Source organism: Tursiops truncatus, chromosome 17 (genome assembly GCF_011762595.2).
Source record: "Tursiops truncatus isolate mTurTru1 chromosome 17, mTurTru1.mat.Y, whole genome shotgun sequence".
NCBI classification, from domain to species: Eukaryota; Metazoa; Chordata; class Mammalia; order Artiodactyla; family Delphinidae; genus Tursiops; species Tursiops truncatus.
Genome location: NC_047050.1, coordinates 31,129,717 through 31,140,375, shown reverse-complemented (window position 1 = coordinate 31,140,375; position 10,659 = coordinate 31,129,717). Strand labels below are relative to the sequence as shown.

General features: G+C 41.2%; 1 pseudogene; it reads right to left on the bottom strand.

Moving 5' to 3' along the window:
* Nucleotides 1-305: 305 nt before the first annotated feature.
* Nucleotides 306-4,245, bottom strand: LOC117308640 (DPEP2 neighbor protein-like; annotated as a pseudogene).
* Nucleotides 4,246-10,659: the final 6,414 nt, after the last annotated feature.

Below are 10,659 nucleotides of genomic sequence, written 5' to 3'. Positions count from 1 at the left end.
GCACTCTGACTCTGCTCCTGCATCCTCCTTGGCTCACAGAAGGGCCCCTGAGGATTGAGCAGAGAACGTCAGGTTTTCTTCCAGGCAAGCTTCAGCCCTGGGATGTTCAGGGCAGACTCTCATTACAAACCTCAGTTTCTGAGGCTCCTTGCTTATGGCCATTTAGTGTAGAAGGAGGCTCCTGGGTGGGGAAGGCTCAGACAGAACGACGCAGGTTCTAATCTGTGGCAGTTGGCCGGGGATGGGGGGTGTCAATGCAGAAAGAGGCATTTGCTGCCTTAGGCAGTTAAGCCATTGCCCTCTCTTTACGATGGCTCACCTGCAAGATTCTGTGGGGTCCGCCTCCTGGCAGCATGCTGCAGTTGCCAGATTTTGGGTCTGGGGTAACCCAGATCTTTGTCCAACATTCCCAGAGCGTGCTTTCTCTTGAGAGCACGTCTGGGGACCGACTTCTCTGCTTCCACCTTTGCTGGCGTGGCCAAAGGAACATCCCCGTAGACCCGGTAGCCACCAACCAGGCAGTATGTCTCCCCATGCCGGCCCAACTGCGCTTCTCAAAATGCTCGGTAGAGGACAAAGTAGTGACCAGGTGTAGGAGGAGAAACGGGAGCCACTGCTGCTGCAAAGAAAATCAGAACTGATCAGTCACTTCTGCTGTGCACAGTCTCCTGCCAGTATTGCCCTCTCTCATGTCTCTCCCAGTTTCTGGCTAAAGACATTTAATCTACTTGACATCCAAAACACAGCCTTGGCCCATCACCTCTATGAGTCCCTAGAGAAGGGACACTGGCTGCAAAAGCAATCCCTAGAGCCTACGGCTGCAGCAGATGAGGAAGTCTCCTGACCGTTCCCAGGGAAAACAGTAGAACCCGAAAGAAATTGCAATCATGATCCTCTCCATCTCTCCCTTCCACAACAGAGAAAATATCTCTTGCAGTGTGTCACTTCTGAGGTTTTAATGAAAATGTCTTTCAAGTTTTGGGGAAAAAAATAATCTAATATAAATTGGTTTAGAACCCCATCCACCTTGGCAACCCCTCTTGGGCCCCATTTATACTGCCTGTTTCAACCACACTGAAGTCTAGCCCTCTGATACTGTTGCGTAGATTAGAACAAGGCCAAATACTGAAGCAGAGTTATCAGGAGACTCAGAACCAGGTTCTGGGTACCAAGTCTAGGCTCACATCAACCCAACCTCCTGGGACACCATCTTCTCAGCCCTTCAGTCTCATTAGCACTTCATCACCACCCCCCCTTCGTTCTTACGGTCTTCCCATCAATATGGCAACACCCTCTCCCTTAGTACGCAGCAACTCAGTAAGGGATGTGTCTGAGGGGACCGATATAGATGTCTACATGATAGCACAGTGGTGCCTGGGTTTGCAGGTGTGGTTCAAGAGTGGCCCTGTTCCTCAAACCGCTCCATTTACAATTTACCAACAAAAATGCACTTGTGTTTTGTTAGGAGGCCAATCAGGAAAGGTCTGAATGAAAGCATCCTGTAGCCCAAAGGGTAAGGCTACATTTATAAAGCTCAGAACCGTCCTGCACACTTGTCCAGGGATGACCTTACACTTGTCCTCAGCAGTGAGAACTGTGCGTCCCTGAAGGCGTCCCAGGTCACCGGTATTACTTACATCTGGGAAAATGCTCCACTGTACGTAGTTGGCAACCCCCACAGGAACATGTGCCAGCCAGGTGAGGTTGTGTGTACACCACATCTCCTGTAGAGATGCTCGGTCTGGGTGTACCTGCTGCACTGCCCACCCAGGGATCAGAGCACCGGTTAGAGTACATATAGACTATACGGTCAGACTTTCTCAGACAACCAAAGAGATTGATGTCTGGTGGAGAACTGGTAGGGAAATTTCTCTGGGGACAGCACGTTTCTATAGTTACCCTGCCACAGAAACTGTCAGAAGGCCTGTGAGGGCATCACGACCCATCGAGGTCATCATATAAGGAACCTTTGACTTGAGGGGTAGGCTTCAGGAGGAGGGGCAGTTTTGTGGAGGAGAACAGGGAAGAGGCAGAGATACTCTGCCTTGGCCCTCACACCTGGGCCTCCCCACCCATGCCCTAGTCTAGTAGACACCCCAGGTGGGTCGTACTGGTGAGCTGGCACAGCCCCAGGGGCCACAGGAGGGCAAGAGTGACCCACATTCTGAGATTTGCTTGAGAGGCAAGATTAACGTAAGAGACAGCTAGGTTGCATGGCACTGACCCTAAGAGGCAGAGATTTGTGTGGCCTGGGGAATCAGGGGAGGTTCCTTGGCAGTGGGTCTGAAGGACCAGTGAGATTTGGACCCATGGGGAAGAGAGGGAAAACATTCCAGTTTGGAAGAATAAAAGCAAATACACACTCTTCTCAACCTTGATCTGCCCGAAATATAAATTCATAGCACTCTCACATTTTTACAATTGAGGAGTTAAAAATAACAAGAGGTTAAGTGGCCTACCCAGTGTTACACAGGTAGTGGAGAGGTGTTCTTCTCAATGGTTAGGGTCATGTTGGGGCTCTGGGTTTACAGCTGATACGAATGTGAGGACAAGCTCATGCCATTTCAAACATTTCCAAGTGATACTGAGAGCGATGTTAAAGGTGCAAAATGAGAGTGCTGAATGACATCACAAAGTGGGAATGGTGGGCCGATTTTAACATGAAATTGAAAACAAATTAATGACAAAAGGACATAATACAAAATGACAACATAATCACTACAGTCCCTTCTCCCCTAGAAGTAAAAATCGTTAGGATCCTCTGTTTCTCCACCATGAAAGGATGAGATGAAAGCTCAGCAGCAGCCCCCATGAAAAACATGGTCAACAGTGTGGAGAGGTGTTACTAAGACGATTTGGTCCGACTCAGAGAAGGAAAGAGACAACTCTTCCCTTAGCCTGATCAGGGCCACAGGAAGGAACATTTGGGAAGGCTTTGATAGTGTGGCAATGAGAGAGAACCTTCTTTAGGACGGGACTCCCTGTTGCGGACCTTGAAAAAGCAAAGATGGGACATTCCTTTATTGGGGCTGTTGCAGAGGCGATGTGCCCATGAGGTAGAGACTGTTTCAACTACCATTTTAGAGGTTGAGGTACCCCGTTTGAGAACCACAGCAACTTCTATTCCTAAACTGCTCGAATCAGCGGGTGCATGTTAGGAGAGATGAAGTCAGGCCCCATTGGAGCAGACTGCCTTTGGGAGTGGTAGAATGTAAAATGTGAAGGGGAATGCTATGGAGGAGGTTTGTCATGGCAGGTGGGTCAGCATGAGACCATTCAGATTCTCCAAGACCTCCAGAGATTACTTGGCTGGGAGCATCCCTCTGATGTGGTGGGGGGACTGCTACCTTAACAAGACCTGGCTGGGCATCTGTGGGAGGCAGAATAAATGGTTTATTAACTTACGAGAGCGAGAGACTCACCTGGGGGGTTCCACAAAAGCACTTAAAAAGACTTGTACCTGGACTCTTGAGCCAACCCTAAGAAAACTTATCTAGATGTGGAGTAGGGCTCAGGAAGCTGCACTTTTAATAAGCTTCCTAGGCAGTCCCACCACAGTGGTCCATGTATAGAGTGACCAAATTATTGTGTATTATCGGTTGCTTTTGGGAGTCAAAGTGGGCAATATTAAAAACTGCAGCAGGCATACCTATAAACAGGGAATATTCAAGACAAACAGAGGTGTATAGTTATTCTATGCATGAATCAGATTTGAGAAAAGCTAGCCTGGTTGTTAAAGAGCACAACACTTACGACAGACAGACCAGATTCTGTCCTACTTACTTGTGTGATTTTGACCAAGTTCTTTTATCCTTCTGACTGTTTCTTCATATGGAAAAGAACTATGACTGTATATTTAGCACAATATTCTCTTTTGGCAAAATTTGCTCTGGGTCCATTTGTATTCTCTGCAACTTAATCCTTTCCAGTGTGCAAGCATTTTTAAGTTGTTTGGTGAAGTATTACATTTGACTTTCAACTGTTACTTTGGACAAAGCTTATATAGTGCGGCAGAGACTAAAACCTATGCAGAGATAGTGAGAGGATGTTATAAGCTTATTCTGCCAGTTTATAAAAATGTTTAACCTTTTCTCCTCTTCCTCCACCTGCCACCAAGAGATGAGAAAGAAGGCACCGCCTGGAAATGCATAGCAAGCAGTACTTCTGTGTCAGTTTGGCTTTTATCCCTCTACCAGTACTTCCCAGAGAGATTTCACCAAAGGTGCCTAAGCTTGCCATGGTCATTGTCGTGAAGAAAGTTTCTCTCTATTGCTAGTCGCATCCCCTTTTCCTTCTCCGGGGGGCTAAATGGATGTTTGGGGGCAGGAAATAAAATTTAAACTAAAACATCAAAAAAACACCCCCAATTGTTCAAGTTTTCTTTTTTTTTACATCTTTATTTGAGTATAATTGCTTTACAATGGTGTGTTAGTTCTGCTTCATACCAAAATGAATCAGTTTTACATATACATATGTTCCCATATCTCTTCCCTCTTGCGTCTGCCTCCCTCCCAACCTCCCTATCCCACCCATCTAGGTGGTCACAAAGCACCGAGCTGATCTCTCTGTGCTATGCGGCTGCTGCCCACTAGCTATCTATTTTACTTTTTGTAGTGTATATATGTTCATGTCACTCTCTCACTTTCTCATGTCTCACATGTCACTTTGTCATGTCCCTTCCCCTTCCCCATATCCTCAAGTCCATTCTCTAGTAGGTCTGTGTCTTTATAACTGCCTTGCCTCTAGGTTCTTCACGACATTTTTTTTTTAAATTCCATATATATGTGTTAGCATATGGTATTTGTCTTTCTCTTTCTGACTTACTTCACTCTGTATGACAGACTCTAGGTCCATCCACCTCATTACAAACAGCTTAATTTCATTTTTTTTTATGGCTGAGTAATATTCCATTGTATATATGTGCCACATCTTCTTTATCCATTCATCCAATGATGGACACTTAGGTTGTTTCCATCTCCCGGCTATTGTAAATAGAGCTGCAATGAACATTTTGGTACATGACACTTTTTGAATTATGGTTTTCTCAGGGTATATGCCCAGTAGTGGGATTACTGGGTCATATGGTAGTTCTATTTGTAGTTTTCTAAGGAACCTCCATACTGTTCTCCATAGTGGCTGTACCAATTCACATTCCCCCCCAGCAGAGCAAGAGTGTTTCCTTTTCTCCACACTCTCTCCAGCATTTATTGTTTCTAGATTTTTTGATGATGGCCATTCTGACTGGTGTGCAATGATATCTCACTGTAGTTTTGATTTGCATTTCTCTAATGTTTAATGATGTTGAGGATTCTTTCATGTATTTGTTGGCAGTCTATATATTTTCTTTGGAGAAATGTCTATTTATGTCTTCTATCCATTTTTGGATTGGTTTTTTTTTGGGGTTTTTGTTATTGAGCTGCATGAGCTGCTTGTAAATTTTGGAGATTAATCCTTTGTCAGTTGCTTCATGTGCAACTATTTTCTCCCATTCTGAGGGTTGTCTTTTCATCTTGTTTATGGTTTCCTTTGCTGTACAAAAGCTTTTAAGTTTTATTAGGTCCCATTTGTTTATTTTTGTTTTTATTTCCATTTCTCTAGGAAGTGGATCAAAAGGATCTTGCTGTGATTTATGCCATAGAGTGTTCTGCCTATGTTTTCCTCTAAGAATTTGATAGTTTCTGGCCTTATATTTATGTCTTTAATCCATTTTGGGATTATTTTTTGTATGCTGTTAGGGAGTGATCTAATCTCATACTTTGACATGTACCTCTCCACTTTTCCCAGCACCACTTATTGAAGAGGTTGTCCTTTCTCCACTGTACATTCCTACCTCCTTTATCAAAGATAAGATGACCATATGTGCATGGGTTTATCTCTGGGCTTTCTATCTTGTTCCATTGATCTATATTTCTTTTTTTTTTTTGTCAGCACCATATTGCCTTGATTACTGTAGCTTTGTAGTATAGTCTGAAGTCAGGGAGCCTGATTCCTCCAGCTCCGTTTTTTCGTTCTCAAGATTGCTTTGGCTATTCAGGGTCTTTTGTGTTTCCATACAAATTGTGAAATTTTTTGTTCTAGTTCTGTGAAAAATGCCAGTGGTAGTTTGATAGTGATTGCATTGAATCTGTAGATTGCTTTGGGTAGTAGGGTCATTTTCACAATGTTGATTCTTCCAATCCAAGAACATGGTATATCTCTCCATCTATTTGTATCATCTTTAATTTCTTTCATCAGTGTCTTATAATTTTCTGTATACAGGTCTTTTGACTCCTTAGGTAGGTTTATTCATAGATATTTTATTCTTTTTGTTGCAATGGTAAATGGGAGTGTTTTCTTGATTTCACTTTCAGATGTTTCATCATTAATGTATAGGAATGCCAGAGATTTCTGTGCATTAATTTTGTATCCTGCTACATTACCAACTTCATTGATTAACTCTATTAGTTTTCTGGTAGCATCTTTAGGATTCTTTATGTATAGTATCATGTCATCTGCAAACAGTGACAGCTTTACGTCTTCTTTTCTGAGTTGGATTCCTTTTATTTCCTTTTCTTCTCTGATTGCTGTGGCTAAAACGTCCAAAACTATGTTGAATAAGAGTAGTGAGAGGGGCAACCTGTCTTGTTCCTGATCTTAGTGGAAATGCTTTCAGTTTTTCACCATTGAGGACAATGTTGGCTGTGGGTTTGTCATATATGGCCTTTATTATGTTGAGGAAAGTTCCCTCTATGCCTACTTTCTGCAGGGTTTTTTTAATCATAAATGGGTGATGAATTCTGTTGAAAGCTTTCTCTGCACCTATTGAGATGACCATATGGTTTTTCCCCTTCAGTTTGTTAATATGGTATGTCACATTGATTGATTTGCGTATATTGAAGAATCCTTGCATTCCTGAGATAAACCCCACTTGATCATGGAGTATGATCCTTTTAATGTGCTGTTGGAATCTGTTTGCTAGTATTTTGTTGAGGATTTTTGCATCTATGTTCATCAGTGATATAGGCCTGTAGTTTTCTTTCTATGTGACATCCTTGTCTGGTTTTGGTATCAAGGTGATGGTGGCCTCGTGGAATGAGTTTAGGAGTGTTCCTCCCTCTGTTACATGTTGGAATTGTTTGAGAGGGATAGGTGTTAGCTCTTCTCTAAATGTTTGATAGAATTTGCCTGTGAAGCCATCTGGTCCTGGCATTTTGTTTCTTGAAAGATTTTTAATCACAGCTTCAATTTCAGTGCTTGTGATTGGTCTGTTCATATTTTCTATTTCTTCCTGATTCAGTCTTTGCAGTTTGTGCATTTCTAAGAATTTGTCCATTTCTTCCTGGTTGTCCATTTTATTGTCATAGTGTTGCTTGTAGTAATCTCTCATGATCTTTTCTATTTCTGCAGTGTCAGTTATTACTTCTCCTTTTTCATTTCTTATTCTATTGATTAGAGTCTTCTTTTTTTTCTTGAGGAGTCTGGCTAATGTTTTATCAATTTTGTTTATCTTCTTAAAGAACCAGGTTTTAGTTGTATTGATCTTTGCTATTGTTTCCTTCATTTCTTTTCATTTATTTCTGATCTGATCTTTATGATTTCTTTCCTTCTGCTAACCTTGGAGTTTTTTTTTTTTTTTGCTCTTCTTTCTCTAATAGCTTTAGGTGCAAGGTTATGTTGTTTATTCGAGATGTTTCTTGATTCTTAAGGTAGAATTGTATTGCTGTAAACTTCCCTCTTAGAAGTGCTTTAGCTGCATCCCGTAGGTTTTGAGTTGTTGTGACTCCATTGTCATTTGTTTCTAGGTAGTTTTTTGATTTCCTCTTTGATTTCTTCAGTAATCACATCGTTATTAAGTAATGTATTGTTTAGCCTCCATGTTTTTGTATTTTATACAGATCTTTTCCTGTAATTGATATCTAGTATCATAGTGTTGTGTTCAGGAAAGATACTTGATACAATTTCAATTTTCTTAAATTTACCAAGGCTTGATTTGTGACCCAAGATATGATCTATCCTGGAAAATATTCCATGAGCACTTGAGAAAAATGTGTATTCTGTTGTTTTTGATGGAATGTCCTATAAATATCAATTAAGTCCATCTTGTTTAATGTATCATTTAAAGCTTGTGTGTCCTTTTTTCTTTTCATTTTGGATGATCTGTCCATTAGAGAAAGTGGGGTGTTAATGTCCCCTACTATGAATGTGTTAATGTCAATATCCCCTTTTATGGCTGTTCGTATTTGCCTTATGTATTGAGGTGCTCCTATGTTGGGTGCATAAATATTTACAATTGCTATATCTTCTTTATGGATCAATCCCTTGATCATGATGTAGTGTCCTTCTTTGTCTCTTCTAAAAGTCTTTATTTTAAAGTTTATTTTGTCTGATATGAGAATTGCTACTCCAGCTTTTTTTTCATTTCCATTTGTATGTAATATATTTTTCCATCCCTTTCCTTTCAGTCTGTATGTGTCTCTAGGTCTGAAGTGGGTCTCTTGTAGACAGCATATATATGGGTCTTGTTTTGGTATCCATTCAGCCAGTCTGTGTCTTTTGGTGGGAGCATTTAATCCATTTACTATTAAGGTAATTATCGATCTGTATGTTCCTATTCCCATTTTCTTAATTTTTTTGGGTTTGTTATTGTAGGTCGCTTCCTTCTCTTACGTTTCTTGCCTAGAGAAGTTCCTTTAGCATTTGTTGTAAAGCTGGTTTGGTGGTGCTGAACTCTCTCAGCTTTTGCTTGTCTATAAAGCTTTTAATTTCTCCATCAAATCTGAATGAGATCCTTCCTGGGTAGAGTAATCTTGGTTGCAGGTTTTTCTCCTTCATCAACTTAAATATGTCTTTCCAGTCCCTTCTGGCTTGCAGAGTTTCTGCTGAAAGATCAGCTGTTAACCTTATAGGGATTCCCTTGTGTGTTATTTTTCCCTTGCTGCTTTTAATATGTTTTCTTTGTATTTAATTTTTGACAGTTTGATTAATATGTGTCTTGGTGTATTACTCCTTGGATTGATCCTGTATGGGACTCTCTGTGCTTCCTGCACTGAGTTAACCGTTTCCTTTCCCATAATAGGGAAGTTTTCAACTCTAATCTCTTCAAATGTTTTCTCAGTCCCTTTCTTTTTCTCTTCTTCTTCTGGGACTGCTATAATTCGAATGTTGGTGCATTTAATGTTGTCCCAGAGGTCTGTGAGACTGTCCTCAGTTATTTTCATTCTTTTTTCTTTATTCTGCTCTGCAGTAGTTATTTCCACTATTTTATCTTCCAGGTCACTTATCCATTCTTCTGCCTCAGTTATTCTGCTATTGATCCCATCTAGTGTACTTTTAATTTCATTTATTGTGTTATTCATCATTGCTTGTTTCATCTTTAGTTCTTCTTGGTCCTTGTTAAATGTTTCTTGCATTTTCTCTATTCTATTTCCAAGATTTTGGATTATCTTTACTATCATTATTCTGAATTCTTTTTCAGGTAGACTGCCTATTACCTCTTCACTTTTTAGGTCTGGTGGGTTTTATCTTGTTCCTTTATCTGCTGTGTGTTTTTCTGTCTTCTCATTTTGCTTATCTTACTGTGTTTGGGGTTTCCTATTTGCAGACTGCAGGTTCGTAGTTCCCTTTGTTTTTGGTGTCTGTCCCCAGTGGCTGAAGTTGGTTCAGTGGGTTGTGTAGGCTTCCTGGTGGAAGGGACTAGTGCCTGTGCTCTTGTAGATGAGGCTGGATCTTGTGTTTCTGATGGGCAGGTCCACGTCTGGTGGTGTGTTTTGGGGTGTCTGTGCACTTATTATGATTTTAGGTAGCCTCTCTGTTAATGGGTGGGGTTGTGTTCCTGTCTTTCTAGTTGTTTGGCATAGGGTGTCCCTCACTGTAAGTTGCTGGTCGTTGAGTGAAGCTGGGTGCTGGTGTTGAGATGGAGATCTTTGGGAGATTTTCGCCATTTGATATGGAGCTGGGAGTTTTCTTGTGGACCAGTGCCCTGAAGTTGGCTCTTCCACTGCAGAGGCACAGCACTGACTCCTGGCTGTAACACCAAGAGCCTTTCATCCACACGGCTCAGAATAAAATGGAGAAAAGGTAGAAAGAAAGAAAGAAAGAAAGAAAGAAAGAAAGAAAGAAAGAAAGAAAGAAAGAAAGAAAGAAAGAAGATAAAATAAAATAAAGTAAGGTAAAATAAAGTTGTTAAAATAAAAAATAATTATTAAGAAAAAAATTTTTTTTAAGTTATAAAACCAAACAAACAAAAAAACAGACGGATAGAACCCTAGGACAAATGGTGAAAGCAAAGCTATACAGACAAAATCTCACACAGAAGGATACACATACACACTCACAACAAGAGGAAAAATGTAAAACATAATAAATAATGCATTCAAAGTCCACCTCCTCAATTTGGGATGATTCTTTGTCTATTCATGTATTCCACAGATGCAGGGTATATCATGTTGATTATGGAGATTTAATCTGCTGCTCCTGAGGCTGCTGGGAGATATTTCCCTTTCTCTTCTTTGTTCTCACAGCTGCCGGGCCTCAGCTTTGGATTTGGCCCCGCCTCTGCGTGTAGGTCGCCTGAGTGCGTCTTTTCTTTGCTCAGAAAGAATGGAGTTAAAGAAGCAGCTGATTCGGGGGCTCTGGCTCACTCAGGCTGTGGGGAGGGAGAGGTACAGAATGTGGGGTAAG